The following is a 26,575-nucleotide window of genomic DNA, read 5'->3' on the forward strand; positions in this document are numbered from 1 at the left end:
ATTAGGAAATGGAAACCTTCAGGGAGAGAGGAACCCTAGAATAGCTCCAGAAACAGGGAGAGTTCTGACACAAGGATTGAAGGACCAAGAGGTGGATGTGGGGATGGTGTAATGAATCTTCCTAGCAGAGGGATGTGACTCTGTGAAGACACAACAAAAATGCTTTCAAAGGTTTTTACTGAGATGTCATGTGAAGGAGTCCAGTTGAAATAAAACAGTAAAGAATCCAGTGGAATGACTGGGTCAATGCAAATAAGTGTTCCTCATTCAGTACACTTTCAGCTAGGTTTTCCTTCATTTAGATTGGGTACAAATTGAGGGTCCAAGGCTTATTCTTTGGCTCTGTCCATATTTCTCATTTGGAACAAAAATATGATGGAAGGTTTCTAGTGTTTCTGCACCTCTATCTACTGCCTTCCCTAAGAAAATTCTTACTTCTGGGTTGGGATAGTGGCAATCCCTTGCTGATTGCTGTGAATCTTTACTTATAATTCATATAATACATGAATAATCCTCATCACTGTTCTTTCACATTAGTCCATACTGCTACACTACACCTCTCCAGCCCTGAAGGGACTCTGACCATTGGCCAGGAATCTGGGAAAGCTGGTTCAGCTTGTGTCACAGTTAGGAGCAGGGTGTCTCAGACTCTATATGTAACATGATGTCTCTTTAAACATGCTCACATGAAGTCCTCTGTTGTGCGTTACTAGCCAAGCCTTCTAACATGTTCACCTTATCTTATAACTTTGGAGATAGGGTTCTGTCACTGTGTCAAATCCTTCAGTCCAGTCGCTCAGTCATGTCTGACTCTTTGTGATCTCACGAATTGCAACATGCTAGGCTACCCTGTTCATCACCAACTTCCAGAGTCTACTCAAACTCATGTCCATCGCATCGGTAATGCCATCCAACCATCTCATCCTCTGTTGTTCCCTTCTCCTCATACCTTCAATCTTTCCCAGCACGAGGGTCTTTTCCAGTCAGATCCTTGGGACTTTTCAAATTATGTTCCTACGATATCAGCTGCTAGAAAAGTTTTTGGTGGCTTTCCTTGCCTTGGAAGTAACTTTTTTTCTTAGATATTGCTTCTTTCTGGTGAGCTAGTTCCTATAATTATAACTGCTCCCTTTTTATTTATTGTCTCAGAAAGGTAATGTTCTTATCAGTAATATATATCTCAATGCCTGGTCGTCCAGACCCGAATTAGTGGTGTTTGGATAGAATAGATTATTCACAACATAATGAATGACTTGGGGGAAGAGATGGACCATCTCAGTTTTGCATAAAATTTGATTCAAATTTTAAAAATAAGATATAGACTAAAACATCTCTTTAGATACAAAAAAGCTTCCTTTCTTCATCACTCTATACCCAACACATTGGGGAGATATTCAAGAGGGTGCTGTAGGAATATACTGAACTCACCTCCTCATATGAACACAACAAATAAAACAACTACATATGAAACAAATTCCTCTGAAGGAGACCTGAGAACTGGATAAGGAATCTTCACAACAAAGAGTAAAAGACAATAACAAGAAGAGAAACAGAAATATGGTCACAACAAGAATAAGACCATATCTCAGGCATTGCTATTGCTGTTGTTACTCAGTCTCTAAATTGTGTCTTACTCTTTGTGACCTCAGGTACTGCATCATACCAGGCTTCTCTGTCCACCTTTCTCTCCTGGAGATTGCTCAAATTTATGTTCAATAAGTCAGTGATGTGATCTAACCATCTCATCCACTGCAAACCCCTTCTCCTGTTGCCTTCAATCTTTCCCAGCATCAGCATCTTTTTCAGTGAGTTGGCTCTTTGTTTCAGGTGGCTAAAGTATTTGATCTTCAGCTTCATCAGCAGTCCATTCAATGAATATTTATTCTTGATTTCCTTTAAGATTGACTGGTTTGGTCTCCTTGCTCTCCAAGGGACTTTCAAGCATGCCAGGCTTCCCTGTCCATCACCAACTCTCCAGCACCACAATTCTAAAACATCGGTTCTTTGGTGCTCAGCCTTCCTTATGAACCAACTCTCACATTCATACAAGACTGCTGGAAAAAAAAAAAAAACAAAACATAGTTTTTATCTTACAGATCTTTGTTGGCAAAATGTTTCTTTTGTATGAGTGTTTCTGCTTTTTAATATGCTGTCTATGTTTGTCAAACTTTCCTTCCAAGGGGCAAGTGTCTTAGTTTCATGGAAGCAGTCACTGTTCACAGTGATTTTGGAGCCTAAGAAAATAAAGTCTGTCACTGTTTCCATTTGTCTCCATCTATTTACCTTGAAGTGATGGGACCAGATGCCGTGACCTTAGTTTTTTGAATGTTGAGTTTTAAGCCAGTTTATTCACTCTCCTTCATCAAGAGGCTCTTTACTTCCTCTTCACTTTCTTCCATTAGAGTAGTATTATCATTTGCATATCTGAGGTTGTTGATATTTCTCCCAGCAATCTTGATTCCTGCTTGTGATTCATCCAACCTTGCATTTCAAATGATGTATTGTGCATATAAGTTAAATAAGCAAGTTGACAATATACATCCTTGTCATACACCTTTTCCAATTTTGAAGCAGTCAGTTATTCCATATCTGGTTCTTACTGTTTCTTCTTGATCTGCTTACAGTCTTCTCAAGAGAAAGATCAGGTCTGGTACTCTCATCTCTAAGAATTTTCCACAGTTTGTTGTGATACACACAGTCAAAGGCTTTAGTGTAGTCAATGAAGCAGAAGTAGATGCTTTTCAGGAACTCCCTTTATTCTCCATGATCCAATGAATTTTGGCAATTTGATCTCTGGTTCCTCTGCCTCTTCAAAATCAAGCTTCTACATCTGGAAATTTTCAATTCACAAACTGCTGAAGCCTCGCTTGGAAGAGCTTGATTGTAAGCTTGCTAGCGTGTGAAATGATTGCAATTGTATGGTAGTTTCAACATTCTTTGTCATTGCCTTTCTTTGAGATTGAAATGAAAACTGACCTTTTTCAGTCCTGTGACCACTGATGAATTTTCCAAATTTTCTGACATATTGAGTCAGCACTTTAATAGCATCATCTTTCAGGATTTTAAATAGTCCAGCTAGAATTCAGTCAACTCCACTACCTTTTTTCATGGTAATACTTTCTAAGGCCCACTTGACTTTCAACTCTAGGATTTTCAGCCCTAGGTGAGTGACCACACCATTGTAGTTATCTGGGTTATTGGATTTTTTTGTATAGCTTTTTGGTGTATTCTTGCCACCTCTTCTTAATTTCTTCTGCTTCTGTTAGGTCTTTAACATTTCTGTCCCTTATTGTGCCCATCCTTATATGAAATATTTCTCTGATATTTCCAATTTTCTTGAACAGATATCTAGCCTTTTCTGTTCTATTTTTCCTTTATTTCTTTGCATTGTTCAAAATGGCTTTCTAATCTATCCTTGCTATTCTCTGGGACTCTGAATTTAGTTGAGTATATCTTTCTCTTTCTCCCTTGCCTTTTACTTATCTTCTTTTCTCAGATATTTGTAAATCCTCTTCAGACAACTCTTCTGCCTTCTTACATTGCTTTCTCTCTCTTTTCTATTTTAATTGATTAATTTAATTGGAAGCTAATTGCTTTACAATATTGTGGTAGTTTTTGCCATATATTGACATGAATCAGCCACAGGTGCACATGTGTCCCCCCAATCCTGAATCCCCCTTTCACCTCCCTCCTCACCCAATCCCTCTGGGCTGTCAGAGAGCACTGGCTTTGAGTGCCCTACTTCATGCATTGAATTTTCACTGGTCACCCATTTTACATATGGTAATATATGTTTCAATACTACACTCTGAAACCATTCCACCATTGCCTTCTCCCACATAGTCCCAAAGTCTGTTCTTTACATCTGTGTCTCTTTTGCTGTGTTGCATACAGGATCATTATTACAGTCTTTCTAAATTACATATATATATATATATATATATATATATATATATATATATATATATACACTTTATTGGTGTTTCTCTTTCTGAACTACTTCACTGTATAAAATAGGCTCTGGTTTCATTTACTTCATTAGAAATGACTCAAATGCATTCCTTTTTATAGCTGAGTAGTATCCCATTGTGTATATGTACCACAATTTCCTTATCCATTCATCTGCTGATACACATCTAGGTTGCTTCCATGTCCTAGCTATTATAAACAGTGCTGCAATGAACATTGGGGTACATGTGTCTCTTCCAATTCTGGTTTCATTAGTGTGTATGCCCAGAAGTGGGATTGCTTGGTCATATGACAGTTCTATTTCAAGTTTTTATGAACTCTCCACATTGTTCTCCTCAATGGCTGTACTAGTTTGCATTCTCACCAACAGTGTAAGAGGGTGCCCTTCTCTCCACACCCTTTCCATCATTTACTGTTTGTAGACTTTTTGATGGTGGCCATTCTAACCAATGTGAGATGATACTTCATTATGGTTTTGATTTGCACTTGTTTAATAATGAGAGATGTTGAACATCTTTTCATGTGCTTATTAGCCATCTTATGTCTTATTTCGAGAGTCTTTAGTTATTTGGCCCACTTTTTGATTGGGTTGTCCGTTTTTCTGGTATTGAGCTGCATGGGCTGCTTGTATAGTTTGGAGATTAATTCTTTGTCAAGTGTTTTGTTTGCTATTATTTTCTCACATTCTGAAGGCTACCTTTTCACCTTGCATATAGGTTCCTTCATTGTGCAAATGCTTTTAAGTTTAACTGGTCCCCCCAAATTTTGGGACCAGTTTAATTTTTTAATTTTTGTTTTTATTTCCATTACTCTGGGAAGTGGATCATAGAGGATCTGGCTGTGATTTATGGCAGAGGGGGTCCTGCCTATGTTTTTTCTCTAAGAGTTTTATGGTTTCTGGTCTTACATTTATATATTTAATCCATTTTGAGCATATTTTTGTGTATGGTGTTAGAAAGTGTTATAGTTTCATTCTTTTACAGCTGGTTGACCAGTTTTCCCAGCACCACTTGTTAAAGAGATTGTCTTTCTCCATTGTATATTTTTGCTTCCTTTGTCAAAGATAAAGTTTCCACAGGTGTCTGGATTTATCTCTGGGCTTTCTATTCTGTTTCATTGATCAATATTGCTGTCTTTGTGACATTGCCATACTCTCTTGAAGACTGTAGCCTTGTAGTATAGTCTGAAGTCAGTCTGGTTGATCCCCCCAGTTCCATTCTTTTTTCTCAAGATGACTTTGGCTATTCGAGGATTTTTGTGTTTCCATGCAAATTGTCAGATTATTTGTTCTAGTTCTGTGAAAAATACCATTTTTTGCTTGATAGCTACTGTGCTGAATCCATAAGTTACTTTGGGTAGTATACTAATTTTCACCATATTTATTCTTCCAACCCACGAACGTGGTATATTTCTCCATCTATTTGTGTCACTGATTTCTTTCAACAGTGCTTTATAGTTTTCTATATATAGGTCTTTTGTTTCTTTAGGTAAATTTATTCCTAAATATTTTACTCTTTTCATTTCAAAGGTGAATGGGATTGTTTCCTTAATTTCTATTTCTCTTTCATTGTTAGTGAATAGGCATGCCAGGGATTTATGTGTATTAATTTTATATCCTGCAAATTTACTGTGTTCATTGATTAGCTCTAGCAATATCCTGGTGGTATCTTTAGGATTTTCTATATAGAGGGTCATGTTATCTACAAAAGGTGAGTTTTTCTTCTTCTTTTCCAATTTGGATTCCTTTTATTTCTTTTTCTTCTCTGATTGTTGTGGCTAGACTTCCAAAACTATGTTGAATAGTAGTGATGAGAGTAGGCACCCTTGTCTTGCTCCTGAATTTAGGGAAATGCTTTCAATATCTTGCCATTGAGGATAATATTTTCTGTGTTTTTTTCTCATATATGGTTTTTATTATGTTGAGGTATGTTCCTTCTATGTCGGCTTACTGGAGAGATTTTATCATAAATTGGTGTTGATTTTGTTAAAGGTTTTCTCTGCATCTATTGAGATAATTGTATGGTTTTTATTTCACATTTTGTTATTATAGTGTATCACATTGACTAATTTGCAAATATTGAAGAATCCTTGCATCCCTGGGATAAAGCCCACTTGGTCATGATGTATGATTTTATCATTATTTTGTTGGATTCCGTTTGATAGAAGTTTGTTGAGGATTGTTGCATGTATGTTCATCAGTGATATTGGCCTGTAGTTTTCCTTTTATTGTGGCATCTTTGTCTGGTTTTGGTATTAGGGTGATGGTAGCCTCCTAGAACGGTTTTGGGAGTTTATCTTCTTCTTCAATTTTCTGTAAGAGTTTGAGTAAGATAGATGTTAGCTCTTTTCTAAAATCTTGGTAGAATTAAACTGTGAAGCCATTTGGTCCTGAGCTTTTGAGTGTTGGAAGATTTTTGATTACAGTTTTGATTTCCAGACTTGTGTTGGATCTCCTAAGATTTTCTATTTCTTCCTGGTTCCATTTCGGAAGGTTATAATTTTCTAAGAATTTGTTCATTTCTTCGAAGTTGTCCATTTTATTAGCATATTATTGCTCATAGTAGCCTCTTATGATCTTTTGCATTTCTGTGTTGTCTATTGTGATTCATACATTTTCATTTCTAATTTTGTTGACCCGATTTCCCCCCACCCTTTTTATTTTTTTTGGTGAGTCTGACTAATGGTTTGTCTATTTTATATATCTTCTCAAAGAATCGACTTTCAATTTTGTTAATTTTTCTATAGTCTTCTTTGTTTCTCCTTCATTTATTTCTGCTCTGATTTTTATGATTTCTTTCCTTCAATTATCTTTAGGGTTCTTCTTTATTTTTCTCTAGTTGCTTTAAGTGTAAACTGAGGTTGTTTATTTGATGTTTCTCTAGTTTCTTTAGGTAGGTTTGTATCACTGTGAGTCTCCCTCTTAGCAGTGCTTTTTCTGAATCCCATAGGTTTTGTGTTGTTAAATGTTTTCATTTTCATTTGCTTTTATACATATTTTGATTTCTTCCATAATCTGTTGGTTATTCAGAAGCATGTTGTCTAGCCTCAATATACATGCAATTTTAATAGATGTTTCCCTGTATTCCCTTACCACATGTGATCAGAAAAGATGGCTGAAGTGATTTGACTTTTTAAAAAATTTACCAAGGCTAGATTTATTGCACAGGATGCGATCTATCCTGAAGAAATTTCCATGTGCAGTTGAGAAAAAGGTGACATCTACTGATTTTGGGTGAAATGCACTATACATATCAATTAGGTCTAACTGGTCCACTGTATCATTTAAACCTTGTGGTTCCTTGCTAATTTTCTGTTTTGTTGATCTATCCATAGATGTGAGTGGAGTACTAAAGTCTCCCACTGTTATTGTATTACTGTTATTTCTGCTTTTATTCTTGTTAGCATTTTGCTTTACATATTGAGATGCTCCTATTTTGGGTACTTATATATTTATAATTGTTATATCTTCTTCTTGGATATACTTTGATCATTATGTAGAGTCCTTCTTTGTCTCTTATCACAGTCTTTATTTCAAAATATATTTTATCTGATATGATTATTGGCATTCCTGCTTTCTTTTGGTCTCTGGTTTGCATGAACGGTAAAGCGTCTGTCTACAATGCGGGAGACCTGGGTTTGATCCCTGGGTCAGGAAGATACCCTGGAGAAGGAAATGGCAATCCACTTCAGTACTATTGCCTGGAAAATCCCATGGACAGAAAAGCCTGGTAGGCTACAGTCTATGGGGTCACAAAGAGTCGGACACGACTGAGTGACTTCACTTTCACTTTCACTTTTGCATGAAATAGCATTTTTCCACCCCTCAATTTTAGTCTGTATGTGTCCTGTGGTTTGAGATGAGTCTCTTGTAGACAACATATATAGGAGTCTTGTTTTTGTGTCCATTGGTCTGTTTTTGTCTTTTGGTTGGAGCATTAACCCATTTACATTTAATGTAATTATTGATAAGTAAGATCTCATTACCATATACTTTGCTGTTTTGAGTTCACTTTTAAACACCTTTTCTGTGTTTCCTGTCTAGAGAAGATCCTTTAGCATTTTTCAAGAGCTGATTTGGTGGTGCTGAATTAATTCAGCTTTTGCTTGTCTGTAAAGCTTTTGATTTCAGTTTCATATCTGAATTACATCCTTGCTGGATAGAGTAAGATTGTTTGTAGGTGTTTCTTTTTCATTACCCTAAGTATGTGCTGCCATTCCCTCTGGTCTGAAGAGTTTCTATTGAAAGATCAACTGTTATCCTTATGGGCATCCCCTTTTGTGTCATTTATTGCTTTTCCCTTGCTGCTTTTAATATTGTCTCATTGTGTTTGATTTTCTAAGTTTGATTTATATGTGTCTTGGGGTGTTTCACCTTGGGTTTATCCTCTCTGGAACTCTCTGGGTTTCTTGGGCTTGGGAGGCTATTTCCTTCCCCATTTTAGGAGGGATTTCAACTATTATCTCCTACGTATTTTCTCATGATCTTTCTTTTTTTCTTCTTCTTCTGGGATACCTGTGATTCAAATGTTAGGGCATTTAACATTGTCCAAGAAGTCTTTGAAGTTGTCCTCATTTTTAAAAATTTCTTTTTTCCTCTTTGTTTTATTTATTTCCACCATTCTATCTTCTGCCTCACTTATCCTCTCTTTTGCCTCAGTTATTCTACTGTTGGTTCCCCTCAGAGTGCTTTTGATCTTGGTTTTTGCACTATTCATTACTGATTCACTCTTCTTTATTTCTTCTAGATTCTTGTTAAACATTTCTTACATTTTCTCAATCCTTATCTCTAATCTGTTTATCTGTAACTCGTTTTTTTTTTTTTTTTTTCAAGACTTTGGATCATCTTTGCTATCATTATTCTGAATTCTTTTTTAGGTAGACTCCCTATCTCTTCCTCTTTTGTTTGGTTTGGTGGATTTTTACCGTGTTTCTTCACCTGCTGAATAGTTCTTTGCATTTTTATTTTGTTTAGTTTGCTGGGATTGGGTTGCCCTTTCTGCAGACTGAAAGTTCCTTGTCCCTCTTAATTGTCAAGTATGTTCCCTGTGGGTGTGGTTGGACCAGTGTCTTGTCAGGGTTTCCTTGTTGAGGGAGCTTGTGTCTGTGTTCCAGTGGGTGGAACTGGATCTCTTCTCTCTGAAGTGCAATGAAGTGTCCAGTAATGAGGTTCGGGGTATCTATGAATTTGACATGGCTTTGAGTAGCCCGTCTTTTAATGTTCAGGGTTATTTTCCTGTTTTGCCTGAGAGTTAGCATGGTGTATATTGCACTGGGCCATGTTTGCTCTTGCATGGAACTTGATTTCAGTGTAGGTATGCAGACTTTAGGGTGAGCTCTTGTTTATTAATGTTCCATGGAGTCAGGAGTTCTCTGATGTTCTAAAGTTCTGGAATTAAGCCTCCTGCCTCTGACTTTTGGTCCTCCTCTTACAGGAGCCTCAAGACGTCTCCATTCACACAGCACAAAAGATAAAATCCCTAAGATAACGATGAAGCAATTTTCCACAGCCAGGAACACCCAAAGAGATCCACAGAGTTATGTAAAGAAGATAAGAGGTAGGATAGAGTTAGAGGTGACCAGGAGGAGAAAGTGAAGTGAAAGTTTCTCAGTCATGTCTGAATCTTTGCAACCCCATGAACTGTACAGTCCATGGGATTTCCAGGCCAAAATACTGAAGTATTCTGAAGTGAGTAGTCTTTTCCTTCTCCAGGGGATCTTCCTAACCCAGGGATCAAACCCAGGTCTCCTGCTTTGCAGGCTGATTCTTTACCAGTTGAGCCACACGGGAAACCCATTGTGGAAAGAGGAGAAATGGGGGGGGGCATCAAAAGGGGAAAGAGCAATTTAGCCAGTAAGCAGATCCCTGGGTGCTTTCCACAGATCAGAACACGCAGAGAGATACACAGAGTTATCTAGAGAAGAGAAGAAGGAGGAGGAAGGAGATAGAGGTTACCTGGAGGAGAATAGGCAGAGTCAAAGGAGAGAGGGCAATCAGGCAGTAATCAAATCCCTAAGTGAAAATGGATACTGAAGATTAGATTCTTAAATGTGCAAAATTGATAACAAATATAAAAAAACAAAGATTAAAAATCTAGAATAGAGGTTAGACTCTCAAAAATGCATAATACAAAAATGCAAAATGATTTCAATTGAAAAAATTAAAGAAATATATATGGAATTTGTTTTTTAAAAATAGGGGTTTTTTTAAAAGGTAATAGTAGTCTATAAAAATGAAAGTTAAAGGAATAATAAAGAACTAAATTTTTTTCAAAACAACTAAAATGTGATAGTAGTGAAAATATATCTAATAATTTCTCTGGAACTGTTGTGGGCATTGCTGGGTCAGTTCAGTGTCAGAGAGTCCCTGTTCTGGCTTGTATATTTTCTTAAGGTCTGTACGTGCCCCTCAAATGCACTGTCTCAGCATTAACTGCAAGGTTTTAATCAGTTACTTTTGTCACTTGCAGAGCAGTTCCCTCTTCTTTGTTTATTTTGGTTTCCTCTGTTTGAAAGTCTCTTTAGTGTCTAGTTTTCACCCTGACACAAGGGTGCAAAGGTGACCACTTTTTTAGGCTCACTTTTTCAGTTATCTTGTGGGGAGGGAGGGACACTGCCAACAAATAACACTGGCATGTGTGGGGAGTGGTCTCAGTGGGACAACCACATTCGATTTGCCACAGCCCAAGGTGGTGTGTACTTCCCAGGTCCACACTGCTCAAGCTCTAGAGTGCTCTGCTGGGGCACTGTCCCAGGTGAGTCCTGCACTTTGTGCACTTCCCAGGTATAAGTCACTCAGGTTCTTGGGTGCTTCTCAGGGGCACAGACCCAGATGGGGTGTTCATTTTGTGCACTTCCCAGGTCTGAATAGCTCAGGCAACTGGGTGCTTGGTGAACACACTGTCCCAGGTGGGCCATGCATCTTATGCACCTCTCTGGTCCTGGCTGATCAGTTTCCTGGGTGAACCATGAGGGCACAGTCTCAGGTGTGCTGTGTGTCTCCTCTGGGGAGCTGATCTCAGGCTGTGAAACTCCTGCCAGATGTCTGTCTTCCAGGATCCCAGGAAGATGTGCTTAGCAACTGGGAGCTTGCTCACAGTTTGGTGGAAGATGAGGTGCCTGGGGCCGAGACTGCAGCACCCCCTTGCCTTCTGGCTTTGGCTGCAACATACTTGCCCCTCTGCCTCCAGGGAGAGAGGGACCTATATAGCAGTTGGCTTTCTCTCCAGTGATATTCACTCAATCCTTTGTTCTGTGAGTGCACCAGGGGTCACCATGTGGTATTAAAGTCTTTCACACAAATGTCTTTTTTTTTTTTCCTCTCTCTCTCTCTCTCTTTCTTTGGCGATCCCATGGTTTGGTTTACTATCTCACATTAGCTCCCTCAGATTAACCTCAGGACATTCAGGCCTGGTCCTCACCTTAAGGACCAATGATGATGATGCAGCTTACACCTCCCTGCCAACCCCCACTCGCTGCTGGCAGACTGGAGCATCTGTGCCACTTATCCGTCTCTGCTTTTAGTTGTGGTTAGATGTGTATTCTGTGTGTGTGTTTGTGTGTGTGTGTGTGTGTGTGTGATTTCTCCCAGTTATGTTGCTCTCTGAGATTTCATAACTACCCACAGACAAGCCTGTGAGAGGTTTCTCTACTGTGTAGAAACTTCTCCTCCTTCACGACCCCAAGATGGGTTCAGTTCAGTTCAGTCCAGTTCAGCCACTCAGTCGTGTCCGACTGTTTGCAACCCCATGAATCGCAGCACGCCAGGCCTCCCTGTCCATCACCATCTCCCAGAGTTTACTCAGACTCATGTCCATCGAGTAAGTGATGCCATTCAGCCATCTCATCCTGGGTCGTCCCCTTCTCCTGCCTCCAATCTCTCCCAGCATCAGGGTCTTTTCCAATGAGTCAACTCTTTGCATGAGGTGGCCAAAGTACTGGAATTTCAGCTTTAGCATCATTCCTTCCAAAGAAATCCCAGGGCTGATCTCCTTCAGAATGGACTGGTTGGATCTCCTTGCAGTCCAAGGGACCCTCAAGAGTCTTCTCCAACACCACAGTTCAAAAGCATCAATTCTTCAGCACTCAACCTTCTTCACAGTCCAACTCTCACATCCATACATGACCACAGGAAAAACCATAGCCTTGGCTAGGCAGACCTTAGTTGGCAACGTAATGTCTCTGCTTTTGAATATACTATCTAGGTTGGTCATAACTTTTCTTCCAAGGAGTAAGCGTCTTTTAATTTCATGGCTGCAGTCACCATCTGCAGTGATTTTGGAGCCCCCCAAAATAAAGTCTGACACTGTTTCTACTGTTTCCCCATCTATTTCCCATGAAGTGATGGGACTGGAGGCCATGAATTTCGTTTTCTGAATGTTGAGCTTTAACCCAACTTTTTCACTCTCCTCTTTCACTTTCATCAAGAGGCGTTTTAGCTCCTTTTCACTTTCTGCCATAAGGGTGGTGTCATCTGCATATCTGAGGTTATTGATATTTCTCCCAGCAATCTTGATTACAGCTTGTGTTTCCTCCAGCCCAGCGTTTCTCATGATGTACATTGAATATAAGTTAAATCAGCAGGGTGACAATATACAGCCTTGACATACTCCTTTTCCTATTTGGAACCAGTCTGTTGTTCCATGTCCAGTTCTAACTGTTGCTTCCTGACCTGCATACAGATTTCTCAGGAGGAAGGTCAGGTGGTCTGGCATTCCCATCTCTCTCAGAATTTTCCACAGTTGATTGTGATCCACACAGTCAAAGGCTTTGGTATAGTCAATAAAGCAGAAAAATATGTTTTTCTGGAACTCTCTTGCTTTTTCCATGATCCAGCAGATGTTGGCAATTTCATATCTGGTTTCTCTGCCTTTGCTAAAACCAGCTTGAACATCAGGGAGTTCACGGTTCACGTATTGCTGAAGTCTGGCTTGGAGAATTTTGAGCATTATTTTACTAGAGTGTGAGATGAGCACAATTGTGCAGTAGTTTGAGCATTCTTTGGCATTGCCTTTCTTTGGAACTGGAATGAAAACTGACCTTTTCCAGTCCTGTGGCCAATGCTGAGTTTTCCAAATGTGCTGGCATATTGAGTATAGCACTTTCACAGCATCATCTTTCAGGATTTGAAACAGCTCCACTGGAATTCCATCACCCCCACTAGCTTTGTTCATAGTGATGTTTTCTAAGGCCCACTTGACTTCACATTCCAAGATGTCTGGCTCTAGATGAGTGATCACATCATCATGATTATCTGGGTGATGAAGATCTTTTTTGTACAGTTCTTCTGTGTACTCTTGCCACCTCTTCTTAATATCTTCTGCTTCTGTTAGGTCCAGACCATTTCTGTCCTTTATCGAGCCCATCTTTGCATGAAATGTTCCCTTGGTATCTCTAATTTTCTTGAAGAGATCTCTATCCTTTCCCATTTTGTTGTTTTCCACTATTTCTTTGCATTGGTCACTGAGGAAGTCTTTCTTATCTCTTATTGCTATTCTTTGGAACTCTGCATTCAGATGCTTATATCTTTCTTTTTCTCCTTTGCTTTTCACCTCTCTTCTTTTCACAGCTATTTGTAAGGCCTCCCCAGACAGCCATTTTGCTTTTTTGCATTTCTTTTCCATGGGGATGGTCTTCATCCCTGTGTCCTGTACAATGTCACGAACCTCATTCCATAGTTTATCAGGCACTCTATCTATCAGATCTAGGCCCTTAAATCTATTTCTCACTTCCACTGTATAATCATAAGGGATTTGATTTAGGTCATACCTGAATGGTCTAGCGGTTTTCCCTACTTTCTTCAATTTAAGTGTGAATTTGGTAATAAGGAGTTCATGATCTGTCCACTGTCAGCTCCTGGTCTTGTTTTTGTTGACTGTATATAGCTTCTCCATCTTTGGCTGCAAAGAATATAATCAATCTGATTTCGGTGTTGACCATCTGGTGATGTCCATGTGTAGAGTCTTCTCTTGTGTTGTTGGAAGAGGGTGTTTGGTATGACCAGTGCATTTTCTTGGCAAAACTCTATTAGTCTTTGCCCTGCTTTATTCCACATTCCAAGGCCAAATTTGCCTATTACTCCAGGTGTTTCTTGACTTCCTATTTTGAATTCCAGTCCCCTATAATGAAAAGGACAACTTTTTTGGGTTTTAGTTCTAAAAGATGGGTCTCCATACCTAAATATTTTGTCTCTGTTTTTGTCTGTTGTATTTTGTCCTACCTCCTTTTGAAGAATTTGGGCTGATTTTCTGGGTGCCTGGTGTCCTCCACCAGCATCCAGAAATTGTTTTGTGGAAGTTGCTTAACAGTGAAATGATCTTTTGATGCATTTATGGGGGAGAAAGTGGTCTCCCCACCCTATTTCTCCACCATCTTGGATAGCCTCCTTTTTCTTGAGGATTTGGTCACTGCCTCCTGTACAATGTTACAAACCTCCATCCATAGTTCTTCATGTACTCTGTCTACCAGATCTAATCCCTTGAATCTATTCATCTCCTCCATTGTATAATCATAAGGGATTTTATTTAGGTCATACTTGGATGACTTAGTGATTTTCCCTACTTTCTTTGATTTAAACCTGAATTTTGCAATATGCAGCTGATGATCTGAGCTACTGTCAGCTACAGGTCCTGTTTTTACTGACTGTATTTAGCTTCTCCATCTTTAGCTACAAAGAACATAATCAATCTGATTTTGATACTGACCATCTGGTGATGTCCATATTTAGAGTCATCCTTTGTGTTGTTTGAAAAATGTATCCATATTTGGAAAGGATGAAAAATACTTATATTCTCTGAAAATTGAGGAATTTGAGCTCCACATGCGGCATCCATCCCTTAGATGTTGCATGGTGACAAGACCCTGAAACACCTGGCTTTGAAAATTATCGGGGAATATGACTAGGAAAATTATAGAACTATAGGGAATGGAAAACCTTCTCTAATGGGGTTGTTCTCAGCCTTGATCAACCCCAAACTAGCACAAAACACCAGATTTAATAGTGCATGTATCATAGGTGAAAGAAATCCACTTACTTATCTTGAAGCAAATGTCAGAGAGCAAGAACCAATTAGGACACACTTTGGTGAGTGAGACACAGTTATGAGCCATTTTTGTAATCTCATGCTACATTTTAGTGCCTGTGCTGCCTGGTACCATTTTGGAAATCTCCATCTAACTTGTTAGCCAAGAGTCTGGCCCTCTTCTGAGTTTCTGTTTGGTCTCACAGCTGACCCCATGATGACTGGGCCCGCCAGCACATAGATGATGTTGTAGTTAGGCACCACAGTCATTCCAAGGGCAGGTGCTGCCATCCCACATGCCACAGCAGCATTCCTGGTTTTTCCACAAGAGACAAGCACGTGGAAGTGACGTGTAGGACACTGCTGAGTGCCTGGCTTGTGTGATCAAGTGGGATTGTGCTTTTGACCACATAGGACATCTGTTACACAAGATCATCTCTTCACAATGTGGAGCGATAACTGATTTACATACTACATTGATAGAAGCAAACACAGAGAAAAAGGCAAAATCATGAGATAGAGGTATATTTTCCAATCAACAGGACAATAAAAAAAATCTCAGAAAAAGATGCTTATCAAATTTGGGAGAAGAATGGATATTTATAATGAGGGCTTCAACAGAAATATAAAAATATTTTCAAAATACCCATCAGAAGTTTTAACTAAACTTAAAACTAATTAAAGAGGTTCAACAGCATATTAGATGATCTAGAAGAAAGAACAAGTGAATTTGAAGACAAAGCAATGGAACTCACCTCAATAGAGCAGGGAAAAAAAAAAAAATTAAAAAGTGACAGTCCGAAAGGCGCCTTTGGGACAATGTCAAGTAGATTAACATTCACATTGTATGGGTCCCAGAAGAAAGAAGAAGAGAGAAAGGCCATAAAACTTTTTTGAAGAAATAGTGGCTGAAAACTTACCTAATCTGGGGAGGAAACAGACTTCTATGTAAAGGACTTTTAGAGATCTTAGAGTAAAATGTATCAAAACAGACCCACAGAAAGACCCATTGCAATTAAAATGGTCAAAGTTTAGGAAAAAAAAAAAAGAGAGAATCCTAAAAACAGCAAGAGGAAAACAACTGTTATATACAAGGGAAACCACATAGAGCTATAGTAAATTGTTTAAGCAAAAGACTTATAGGCTATAAAGCAGTAACATGACATATATAAAGTTCTGGAAAAAATAAAAATAAAGCCAAAACCATAAAATAAATGAAAAAAAAAAAAAAAAAAAACTTCCAACCAATAATTCTCTACCCAGCAAGGTCACCATTCAAAGTTGAAAGTGAGAGTAAGAGCTTCCCTGATTAGTAAAAGCTAAGGAGTTTACCTCCAGTAAATCAATATACAAGAGGGAGGGGGTAGGTAAGGATTATTTGAACTGAAAAGAAATGACTTTAATTAATAAGATAGAAAGTATGAAAGTAAGAAAATCCCATCAGAGAAGGTAAATATACAACACAAATAGTGACTCCATGACCTATAAACAAGCATAATGTTGGAGAAGGAGTAAAAAATAAATCTTTAAGATTCATTTAAATTCAAGTTGCTATCAACTTAGACTATTTACAGGAAATTAGATCTGAATATTTTATATGTAAAATGTTCTGTGAGAAATATTTCTTCCATACAGAAGAAACTTACAGTAAATACATAAAATAAAATGAGAAAGAAATCTAAACATAAAACTAAAGAAAACTACCTAAACGCAGGAGAGGAGAGAGAGCAGAGAAAGAAACTAAGAGGAAGCAAAAAAAAAAAAAAAAAATCATAAAAGAAAACAATTACCAAAATGGCAACACATACATAGCTATGAACTATTTTAAATGTAAATGAACTAAATTCAACAATCAAAAGACAGTGGCTGAATAAACAACAACAACAAAAACATATATATGGTAGCTACAAAAGATTACTTCAAAGGTAGGGACACAAAGAAACCAAATGTGTGTGAAGTAATGAAAATACATAGTCTGTGTAAGTGGAAATAGAAAAGAAAGCTGGAGTAGCTACACTCATATCAAATAAAATGGACTTTAAAACAAATATTTTAATAAAAGACAAAGGTCAATAAATAACGATACATAAATAATGATAAAGGTATACATAAATACATAATGATATCAATTCAGCAAGACAGTATAAAATTTATAAATAAATACACATTCAACTGTAAAGGCATATAAAATAAATATAAAATAATTTAAAAGGAGAAATTGAAGGCAACAGAATAATAATAGAGTAATTCAACAACCCAAGTACATTAATGCATAGCTCATCTAGACAGATGATAAACAAGGAAAATTCAGTCTTAAATGATATATGAAACCAGATAGAATTTATAGCTATTTACAAACATTCCATCCAAAAGGAGCAGAATATACATCCTTTTCAAGTTCTATGAGACATTCTCCAAGATAGATAATTTGTTAGGTCACAGTGCAAGTTTTAATAAATTAAAAATATTTAACTTATATCAAGTATCTTCTCTGTAAACAATGGTACCAAACTAGAAATCAACCAAAGGTAAAGAAAAATGAAAATTACAAAAACAACGCCTACAAAATGTAGAGATTAAAGAACTTGCAACATTCTTTAATAAAATTATGAATAACAATGGGTCAAAGAAATCAAAGAAGAAATTTAAAAAATGCCTAAAGCCAAATGAGATTAGAAATACAATATATGATAATCAGTGTTATACATCAAAAGCAGTTCTGGAGGAAATTTTACACCAATAGAGGCAAACCTCAAGAAACAAGAAAAATCTCAAATAAATATCTATCTTTAGACCTAAAAGAACTAGAAGAGTAAAAATTCACAGAGGAAGGAAATATTAAAGATCTGAGTGGAAATAAATGGAATGGAGACTTAAAAATCAATTAAGAATGATCAAAGAAACAAAGCTTTTTTTGGGGGGGGAGGATGGGGAAACAAAACACCATTACCTAGGTGTTTCCACCCCTATTTTTAGAAAAAAATAATTTCACATATTTAAAATCAGAAATCAAAGAGAAGTGACAATCGATATCTCAGAAATACAAAAGATCCTGCTGCTGCTGCTGCTAAGTCGCTTCAGTCGTGTCTGACTCTTTCCGACCCCACAGACGACAGCCCACCAGGCTTCCCCGTCCCTGGGATTCTCTAGGCAAGAACACTGGAGTGGGTTGCCATTTCCTTCTCCAACGCATGAAAGTGGAAAGTGAAAGTGAAGTTGCTCAGTCCCGTCAGACTCTTCGAGACCCCGTGGACTGCAGCCTACCAGGCTCCTCCCTCCATGGAGTTTCCAGGCACAAGTACTGGAGTGGGTTGCCATTTCCTTCTCCAGTACAAAAGATTCTAATAAGCTACAAAAAATTATGTGCTAATAAGCAGGGAAATTTAGAAGAAACAGATACATTTCTAGAAACATACAATTTTTCAAAACTAAACCAAGAGGACTATAATATCTGAATGGACAAATTACTAATAAGGTTGTGGAAACAGTAATCAGAAACTCCCAACACAGAAAAAGGACCAAACAACTTCACTGGTGAATTCTAGCAAACATTCAAGAAAGACTTAATATCTATCTTTCTTAAATTATTCCCCCCCCCAAAAAAAAAAACCTCAAAAGGAGGGAAACCTTCCAAAAACATTTTATTTAGCCAGAATTATCTTGATACTCAAACTAGGCAAGGAGACAATAAAAAAAAGAAATTTATTGACCAATATTTTTGAAGAACATAGATGGAACCATCTTCAACAAATACTTGCAAATTGAATCCAATAATACGTTATTCCAGGGATGCAAGGATTCCTCTACATTCAAAAATCAATCAATGTGACACATGATATTAACAAAATATGAGATAATACTCATAAGATCATTTCAATAGGTGCAGAAAAAGCATTGAACAGCATTCAGCAAGTTTTTAATAAGAAAATTTCAGTAAATTAGGTATAGAGAGAATGGACGTACCTTAACAACAACAACAAAAGTTCTGTATGACAAACTCAAACTAATATCCTACTCAGTAGTGAAAAGTTGAAAGATTTTCTCTAAGATCAGGACCAAGATGAGGATGCTCACTCTTCCCATTTTTATTCAACATAGTATTAGGAGTCTTAGCCACAGCTATTAGCCCAGAAAAATAAATAAAAAGGCATCTAAATCAGAAAGGAAGATGTAGGGCTTACCAGAAGTGGTAAATCATGGTAAAGGATTTTCCTGCCAATACAAGAGATCTGGGTTCAATTCCTGGCCCAGGAAGATCCATCATGCCATGGAGCAAAGTTCATGCACCAAAGCTATTGAGCCTGTCCTCTAGAGCTAAGACAAAGCAACTACTGAGTCCACATACCACAGCTACTGAACCCTGTGTGTCCTAGAGCCATTGATCTGCAATAATAGAACCCACAATGGTGAGAATCCCACACACTGCAAATAGAGAAAAGCACACACACTGACGAACACCTAGCACAGTCTAAATAAGTAAATAAATTGATTTTTAAAAATGGCAGATGTAAACTGTCACTCTTTAAAGATAATGCCATACTATATATAGAAATACTCAAAGACTACACAAAAAGTTTAGAACTAATAAATACAGTAAAATTGAAAAATACAAATTGATTTATAACAATCTGTTGCATTTTTATACATTAATAAAAAACTGTCTAAAAAAGAAATGAAGGGAAAAATTCTCACATACAATTGCATTAAAAAGAATAAAATACATAGGTACAAATTTAACGAAGAAGATCAAAAACTTGTACATTAAAAACTGCAAGACACTGATGAACAAAATTGAAGGTTATACCAAAAAATGAAAAAAATATTCCATTATCAAGGTCTGAAATAATTAGTATTATTATAATGTCTGTATTATGCAAACAATCCATAGATTCAATGCAAAATTCCAATGGCATATGTCACAGAACTAAAACACATAATTCCAAAATTTGTATGGAACCAAAGAGGACACAAATTATAAAAGCAATCTTGAGAAATAAGGTCAAATCTGAATGTATCAAGCTCCCAGGGTTAAAACTATACTACAAAGCTATGGTAATCAAAATAGCATGGTAGTGGAACCAACATCAGACACATAGCTCAATGGGATGAAATTGAGAGCACAGAAATATACTCACACATGGACAATTAGTATGCAACAAATGAACAAAAAAACACAGAGTGGAGAAAGGATGATATTTAATATAAGTTTAATATATGCTGGGAAAACTGGACAAAATAATGAAGATAGACTACTATTCTACATTATATATAAAAATTAACTCAAAATTATACTTGAATGTAAGATCTGAAACCTTAGAATTCCTTCAAGAAAACATAGGCAGTTATCTAACTGACTTTTGTTGCAGGTGTGTTTATGAGGATATGATTCCAAACAAAAGGGATGCAAAAGCAAAAATAAACAATTGAGATTGTATCAAACTAAAAAGCTGCTGAACAGCTAAAGACACTAATATCAAAGCAAAATGCAATCAACTGAACAAGTGAAGATAATTAAAAATCACATACACAATAATAGTTTAGCATCCAAAATATATTAAAAACTTATGCAAAAAACCCCAAGCTGTTTAAACCACAGTATGAAACCACCAAATACCTGTTAAATGTCTATTAAAAATACAAAGAGTAAAAAATATTACAGAGGATGTGGAGTAAAAGTGATCTCCTTACATTACTGGTGGGAATATAAATTGGTGCAGCCAGTATGAAAATTAGTATGATTATTCCTCAAAAATTTAAGAATAGTGTTACCATGTAACTTAACTATTTCACTTTGATGTATTTGTCCAAAGAACATGAAAACACTAATTTAAAAAGACATCCACCACTCTGTTTATTGCAGCATTATTTACAATAGCAAAGATACAGAAGCAACCTGAGTATTAGTCAACAGATGAATGATAAAGAAAATGTGCATATATACTCTGACTTATTATCAGCTATAATATAGAATGAAGTCTTGGAATTTGTAGCAATGTAGATAGACCTACAGGGTATTATCTAAGTGAAATAAGTCCATAGGTCAGTTTAGTCCAGTCACTCGATTGTGTCCAACTATTTGCCATCCCATGGACAGCTACATGCCAGGCCTTCTTGTCCATAATAACTCCCAGAGCTTACTCAAATTTATGTCCATTGAGTCGGTGATGACATCCAACTGTCTCATCCTCTGTTGTCCTCTTCTCCTGCCTCAATCTTTCCCAGCATCAGGGTCTTTTCCAATGAGTCAGTTCTCCCCATCAGGTGGCCAAAGTATTGGAGCTTCAGCTACAGCATCATTCTTTCCAATGAATGTTCAGGACTGATATCCTTTAGGATTGACTGGTTTGATCTCCTTGCAGTCCAAGGGATTCTCTCCAACACAACAATGGAGTCTCCTCCAATACCACAGTTCAAATGCATCATTCTTCAGTGCTCAGCTTTCTTTATGGTCCAACTCTCACATCCATACATGATTACTGGAAAAATCATAGCTTTGACTAGATGGACCATTTGGGCAAAGTAATGTCTCTACTTTTTAAAATGCTATTTCAATTTGTCATAGCTGTTCTTACAAGAAGCAAGTGTCTTTTAATTTCATGCCTGTAGTCACTATCTGCAATGATTTTGGAGTCCAAGAAAATAGTCTTTGACTGTTTCCTTTGTTTCTCCATCCATTTGTATGAAGTGATGGGACAATATTCTGTGATCTTAATGTTTTGAATATTGAGTTTTAAGCCAGCTTTTTCACTCTCCTCTTTCAATTTCTCCAAGAAGTTCCTTAGTTCCTCTTCACTTTCTGTCATATCTGAGGTTATTGATATTTTTAATGGCAATCTTGATTCCAGCTTGTACTTCATTCACCCCAGCATTTCACATGGAGTACTCTTCACATAAGTTAAATAATTAGGGTGACAATATACAGCCTTGACATACTCCTTTCCCAATTTGGAACCAGTCCATTACTCCATGTCTGATTCTAACTGTTGCTTCTTGAGCTGCACAAATTTCTCAGGAAGCAGGTCAGGTGGTCTGGTATTTCCATTCTTTAAGAATTTTTCAGTTTGTGGTGACCCAGATAGTCAAAGACTTAGGTCTAGTCAATAGAGCAGAACTAGCTGTTTTTGTGGAACCCTCTTGCTTTTTGTATGATCCAACAGATGTTGGCAATTTGATCTCTGGTTCCTCTGTCTTTTAAAAATCCAGCTTGAACATCTGGAACTTCTCAGTTAATGTACAGTTGAAGCCTGACTAGGAAAATTTTGAGCATTACTTTGCTATCATGTGAGATGAGTGCAATTGTTCAGTAGTCTGAATATTCTTTGGCATTGCTTTTCTTTGGGATTGGACCAAAAATTGACCTTTTCCAGTCCTGTGACCACTGCTGAATTTTCCAAATTTGCTGGCATATTGAGTGCAGCAGTTTTACAGAATCATCTTTTAGGAGGCGAAATACCTTAGCTTTAATTCCGTCACCTCCACTAGCTTTGTTCATAGTGCTGTTTCCTAAGGCCCACATGACTTTGGACTCCTGGATGTCTGGCTCTAGGTGGGTGATCAAACCATTATGGTTATCTGGATAGTTGGATCTTTTTTGCATAGTTCTGTGTATTCTTGTCACCTCTTCTTAATATTTTCTGTTTCTGTTAGGTACATACCATTTCTATCCTTTATTGTGCTAACATTTCCATTAAATGTTCCCTTGGTATCTCTAATTTCCTTGAAAAGATCTCTAGTCTTCCCTATTGTATTGTTTTCCTCTATTTCTTTACATTAATCACTGAGGAAGGCTTTATTATCTCTCCTTGCTATTCCTTGCAAATTTGCATTCAGATGGGTATATCTTTCCTTTTCTACTTTGTCTTTAGCTTCCCTTCTTTTCTTGCTATTTGTGAGGCCTCCTCAGATGACCATTTTGCCTTTTTGCCTTTATTTTTTTTGGGTGGTGGTCTTAATCATTGCCTCCTTTACAATGTCATGAACCTCTGTCCATAGTTCTTCAGGCAATCTATCAGATCTAATCCCTTAATCTACTTGACACTTCTATTGTATAATCCCAAAGTATATGATTTAGATCATACCTGAATGGTGTAGTGGTTTTCCAAACTTTCACCAATTAAAGTCTGAATTTTGCAATAAGGTGTTCACGATGTGAGCTACAGTCATCTCCTGGTCTTGTTTTTGCTAACTGTATAGAGTTTCTCCATTTTCAGCTGAAAAGAATGCAATCAATCTAGTTTTGGGACCATCTGGTGATGTCCCTGTGAAGATTCGTCTCTTGTGTTGTTAGAAAAGGGTGTTTGCTATGACCAGCACATTCTGTTGGCAAAACTCTGTTAGCCCTTTTCTTGCTTCATTTTGTACTCTAAGACCAAACTTGTCTATTACTCCATGTATCTCTTGACATCCTTACACTTGCATTCCAGTCCCCTATGATGAAAAGGATATCTTTTTTTAGTGTTCATTCTAAAAGTTCTTGTATGTCATCATAGAACTGTTCAACTTCAGCTTCTTTGGCATTAGTGGTGGGGCATATACTCAGATTATTGTGATATTGAATGGTTTGCCTTGAAAACGAACAGAGGTCATTTTGTCAATTTTGCCAATGCATCCAGGTACTCCATTTCAGGCTCTTTTGTTGACCATGAAAGCTACTCCATTTCCTCTAAGGGATTCTTGCCCACAGTCATAGATACAATGGTCATTTGAATTAAATTTGCACATTCCAGTCCATTTTAGTTTACTGATTCCTAAAATGTCGATGTTCATCCTTGCCATCTTCTTTTCGACCTCTTCCAATTTAGCTTGATTCATGGACCTAACATTCCAGGTTCCTATGCAATATTGTTCTTTGCAGCATTGCACTTTACTTCCATCACCAGTCATATCCACAACTAAGCATGCTTTTGCTTTGACTCTGTTTCTTCATTCTTTCTGGAATTATTTCCCAACTCTTCTCCAGTAGCATATTGGACACCTACTGACCTGGGTAGTTCATTTTTCAGTGTCATAACTTTTTGCCTTTTCATACTGTTCATGGGGTTCTCAAGGCTAGAATCCTGAAGTTGTTTGTCATTCCCTTTTCCAGTGGACCACGTTCTTCCAGAACTCTCCACCATGACCCGTCCATCTTGGGTGGCCCTACACAGCATGGCTCATTGTTTAATTGAGTTTGGCAAAGCTGTTGGTCCATGTGATCAACTTGGTTAGTTTTCTATAAAGTCTATGGATGATTTCACTCAAATGCAGAGTCTAAACAAACAAAAAGAAATAAAAACAAACTCATTGATATAGAGAATAGGGTAGTGGTTATCACTGGGGAAGGGAGATTGAGGGTATGTGAAATGTGTTACAAAGTTCAGTTGTATGGTAATGGATGGTAAATAGATTTGTGGTGATCATTCTCATTGCATGAGAATTTAAATGGTGAAGAATGATTTTCCCCCACCTTGATCATAATAGTGAATTTCACATTTCATATTTAATATGCATCTAAAACAGGATCACGATCCTTGTAAAGCAAAAGCATAAAATAAAAGATCTGTGATGTGTGTGTAGTTAGTTCATTTGCCCCACTTAAAAAAAATGTTTACAGATGTTGAACTTAATGCTGTACACCTGAAATTTATCTGGTAAAAATTCTGTATGTAGAATCATAAAATGTATTAGATACTTTATGTCAAAGAATGTAAATGAAAAAATGACACCACATTTTAGCTATTATCATTAGTATCTGGCCCATATTCAAAAAGTAACATCATGGAAAGATTTTTTTTAAACTTTACATTGAATCTTGAACTACATAAAAAATCTGTTAGTTTTATTTATTTGGCTAATTTCTACTGGCATTTCAAACAATAGTAAAATATATTTTTAATTCTATCAACACTGTAACCCTTGGGAGGAAAATATGAATTCATAAAGCAAGCCCCAAATTTATCTTCAGAAGATATTATGACACAGGACAAACTAACATTTATCAAGGTGTAGTCTCCCTCATGTCATCAAAGCTGAAGATTTACAGTAATGCCATTCTCCTTGATATAATTATAGCCAGGTTTCTTGCTTGTTTAAAGCAGATCTTTCTGAACTTCTGATTCTGGTCATAGATCTGGCTTGGTTATATGGGAAACCCTTTTATATTTCTTTGCATATTGCAGTCTCAATATGCTTATCTTAGGATAGGAAAATGAATAAATTATGGAAACCATGGTGCTGATTTATTACTATGTAAGATGATAGACAGAAGTGTCTAGAATAGTATTATAAACTTTTACAGCAGAGAATTGTTGTACCAGAATTGACTCACTGAAATTTTACCCCAAAGCCAACTGATGTGCCAAGTACTTTCCCCACATATAGAGTTCATGTGGATAAATGAGCGTAAGTATCTCCTTACTTGTTGTAAAAGGAAATCCACCTATCTTACTTTGATAAAAGATGCTTGAAAACATGTAGAAGAAAGAGGAGACTGGTGTTTTAACCAGACGTTTAGCTTTATTAAACAATTAAATCAGAAAATTTAAGCACAGATATATACTCTTTCATGTATTATAATGTGTTGTTATATATTTATTTTCTGTATATAATATTGTTTGGAAAATTCATTCACTATGATATCTCCAATGGGTCCTGCTACTGCTAAGTCACTTCAGTCGTGTCCGACTCTGTGCAACCCCATAGACGGCAGCCCACCAGGCTCCCCCGTCCCTGGGATTCTCCAGGCAAGAACACTGGACTGGGTTGCCATTTCCTTCTCCAATGCATGAAAGTGAAAAGTGAAAGGGAAGTCACTCAGTCATGTCCGACTCTTAGCAACCCCATGGACTACAGCCTACCAGGCTCCTCCGTCCATGGGATTTTCCAGGCAAGAGTACTGGAGTGGGCTGCCATAGGTAGCTAAAACTCAGGCTCATGCATTTTGTGTGCTTTATACTTCAGAGAGCAGAGCTGTCCTTGACTAATCCAGTGCTAAAAAAAAAAATTAATTATTTTAATTGGATACTAACCAGTCTACAATATTGTAGTGGTTTTTGCCACACATTGACATGAATCAGCCATAGCTGCACATGTGTCCCCCATTCTGAACATCCCTCCCACCACCCTCCCCATTCCATCCCTCAGTGTTGTCCCAGTGAACCGGCTTTGAGTGCCCTGCTTCATGCATCGAACTTGGACTGGTGATCTGTTTCACATATGGTGATATACATGTTTCAATGCTATTATCTCAAATCATCTCACTCTTACTTTCTCCCAGAGTCCAAAAGTCTGTTCTTCATATCTGTGTCTCTTTTGCTGTCTCTCATATAATCATCATTACCATCTTACTAAATTTCATATATATGTGTTAATGTACTGTATTGGTGTTTTTCTTTCTGACTTACTTCACTCTGTATAATAGGCTCCAGTTTCATCCACCTCATTAGAACTGATTCAGTTGCATTCTTTTTAATACCTGAGTAATATTCCATTGTGTATATGTACCACAGATTTCTTATCCATTCATCTGCTGATGGACATCTAGGTTGCTTCCATGTCCTAGCTATTATAAACAGTGCTTCAGTGAACATTGGGATACACGAGTCTCTTTT

The 26,575-nt window shown here is 37.3% G+C and overlaps 1 long non-coding RNA gene across 1 annotated transcript in view; it reads right to left on the bottom strand.

The window, feature by feature from the left end:
* Nucleotides 1-4,606: 4,606 nt before the first annotated feature.
* LOC120878680 overlaps nucleotides 4,607-26,575 on the bottom strand; it is a 25,072-nt gene continuing 3,103 nt past the window's right edge. Inside the window, exon 2 of the long non-coding RNA XR_005724607.1 lies at nucleotides 4,607-4,705. This is a non-coding gene — a long non-coding RNA (uncharacterized LOC120878680). The remainder of the gene's footprint in view (nucleotides 4,706-26,575) is intronic.

This window comes from Oryx dammah, unplaced genomic scaffold (assembly GCF_014754425.2).
Source record: "Oryx dammah isolate SB20612 unplaced genomic scaffold, SCBI_Odam_1.1 HiC_scaffold_19, whole genome shotgun sequence".
In the NCBI taxonomy this organism is placed as follows: Eukaryota; Metazoa; Chordata; class Mammalia; order Artiodactyla; family Bovidae; genus Oryx; species Oryx dammah.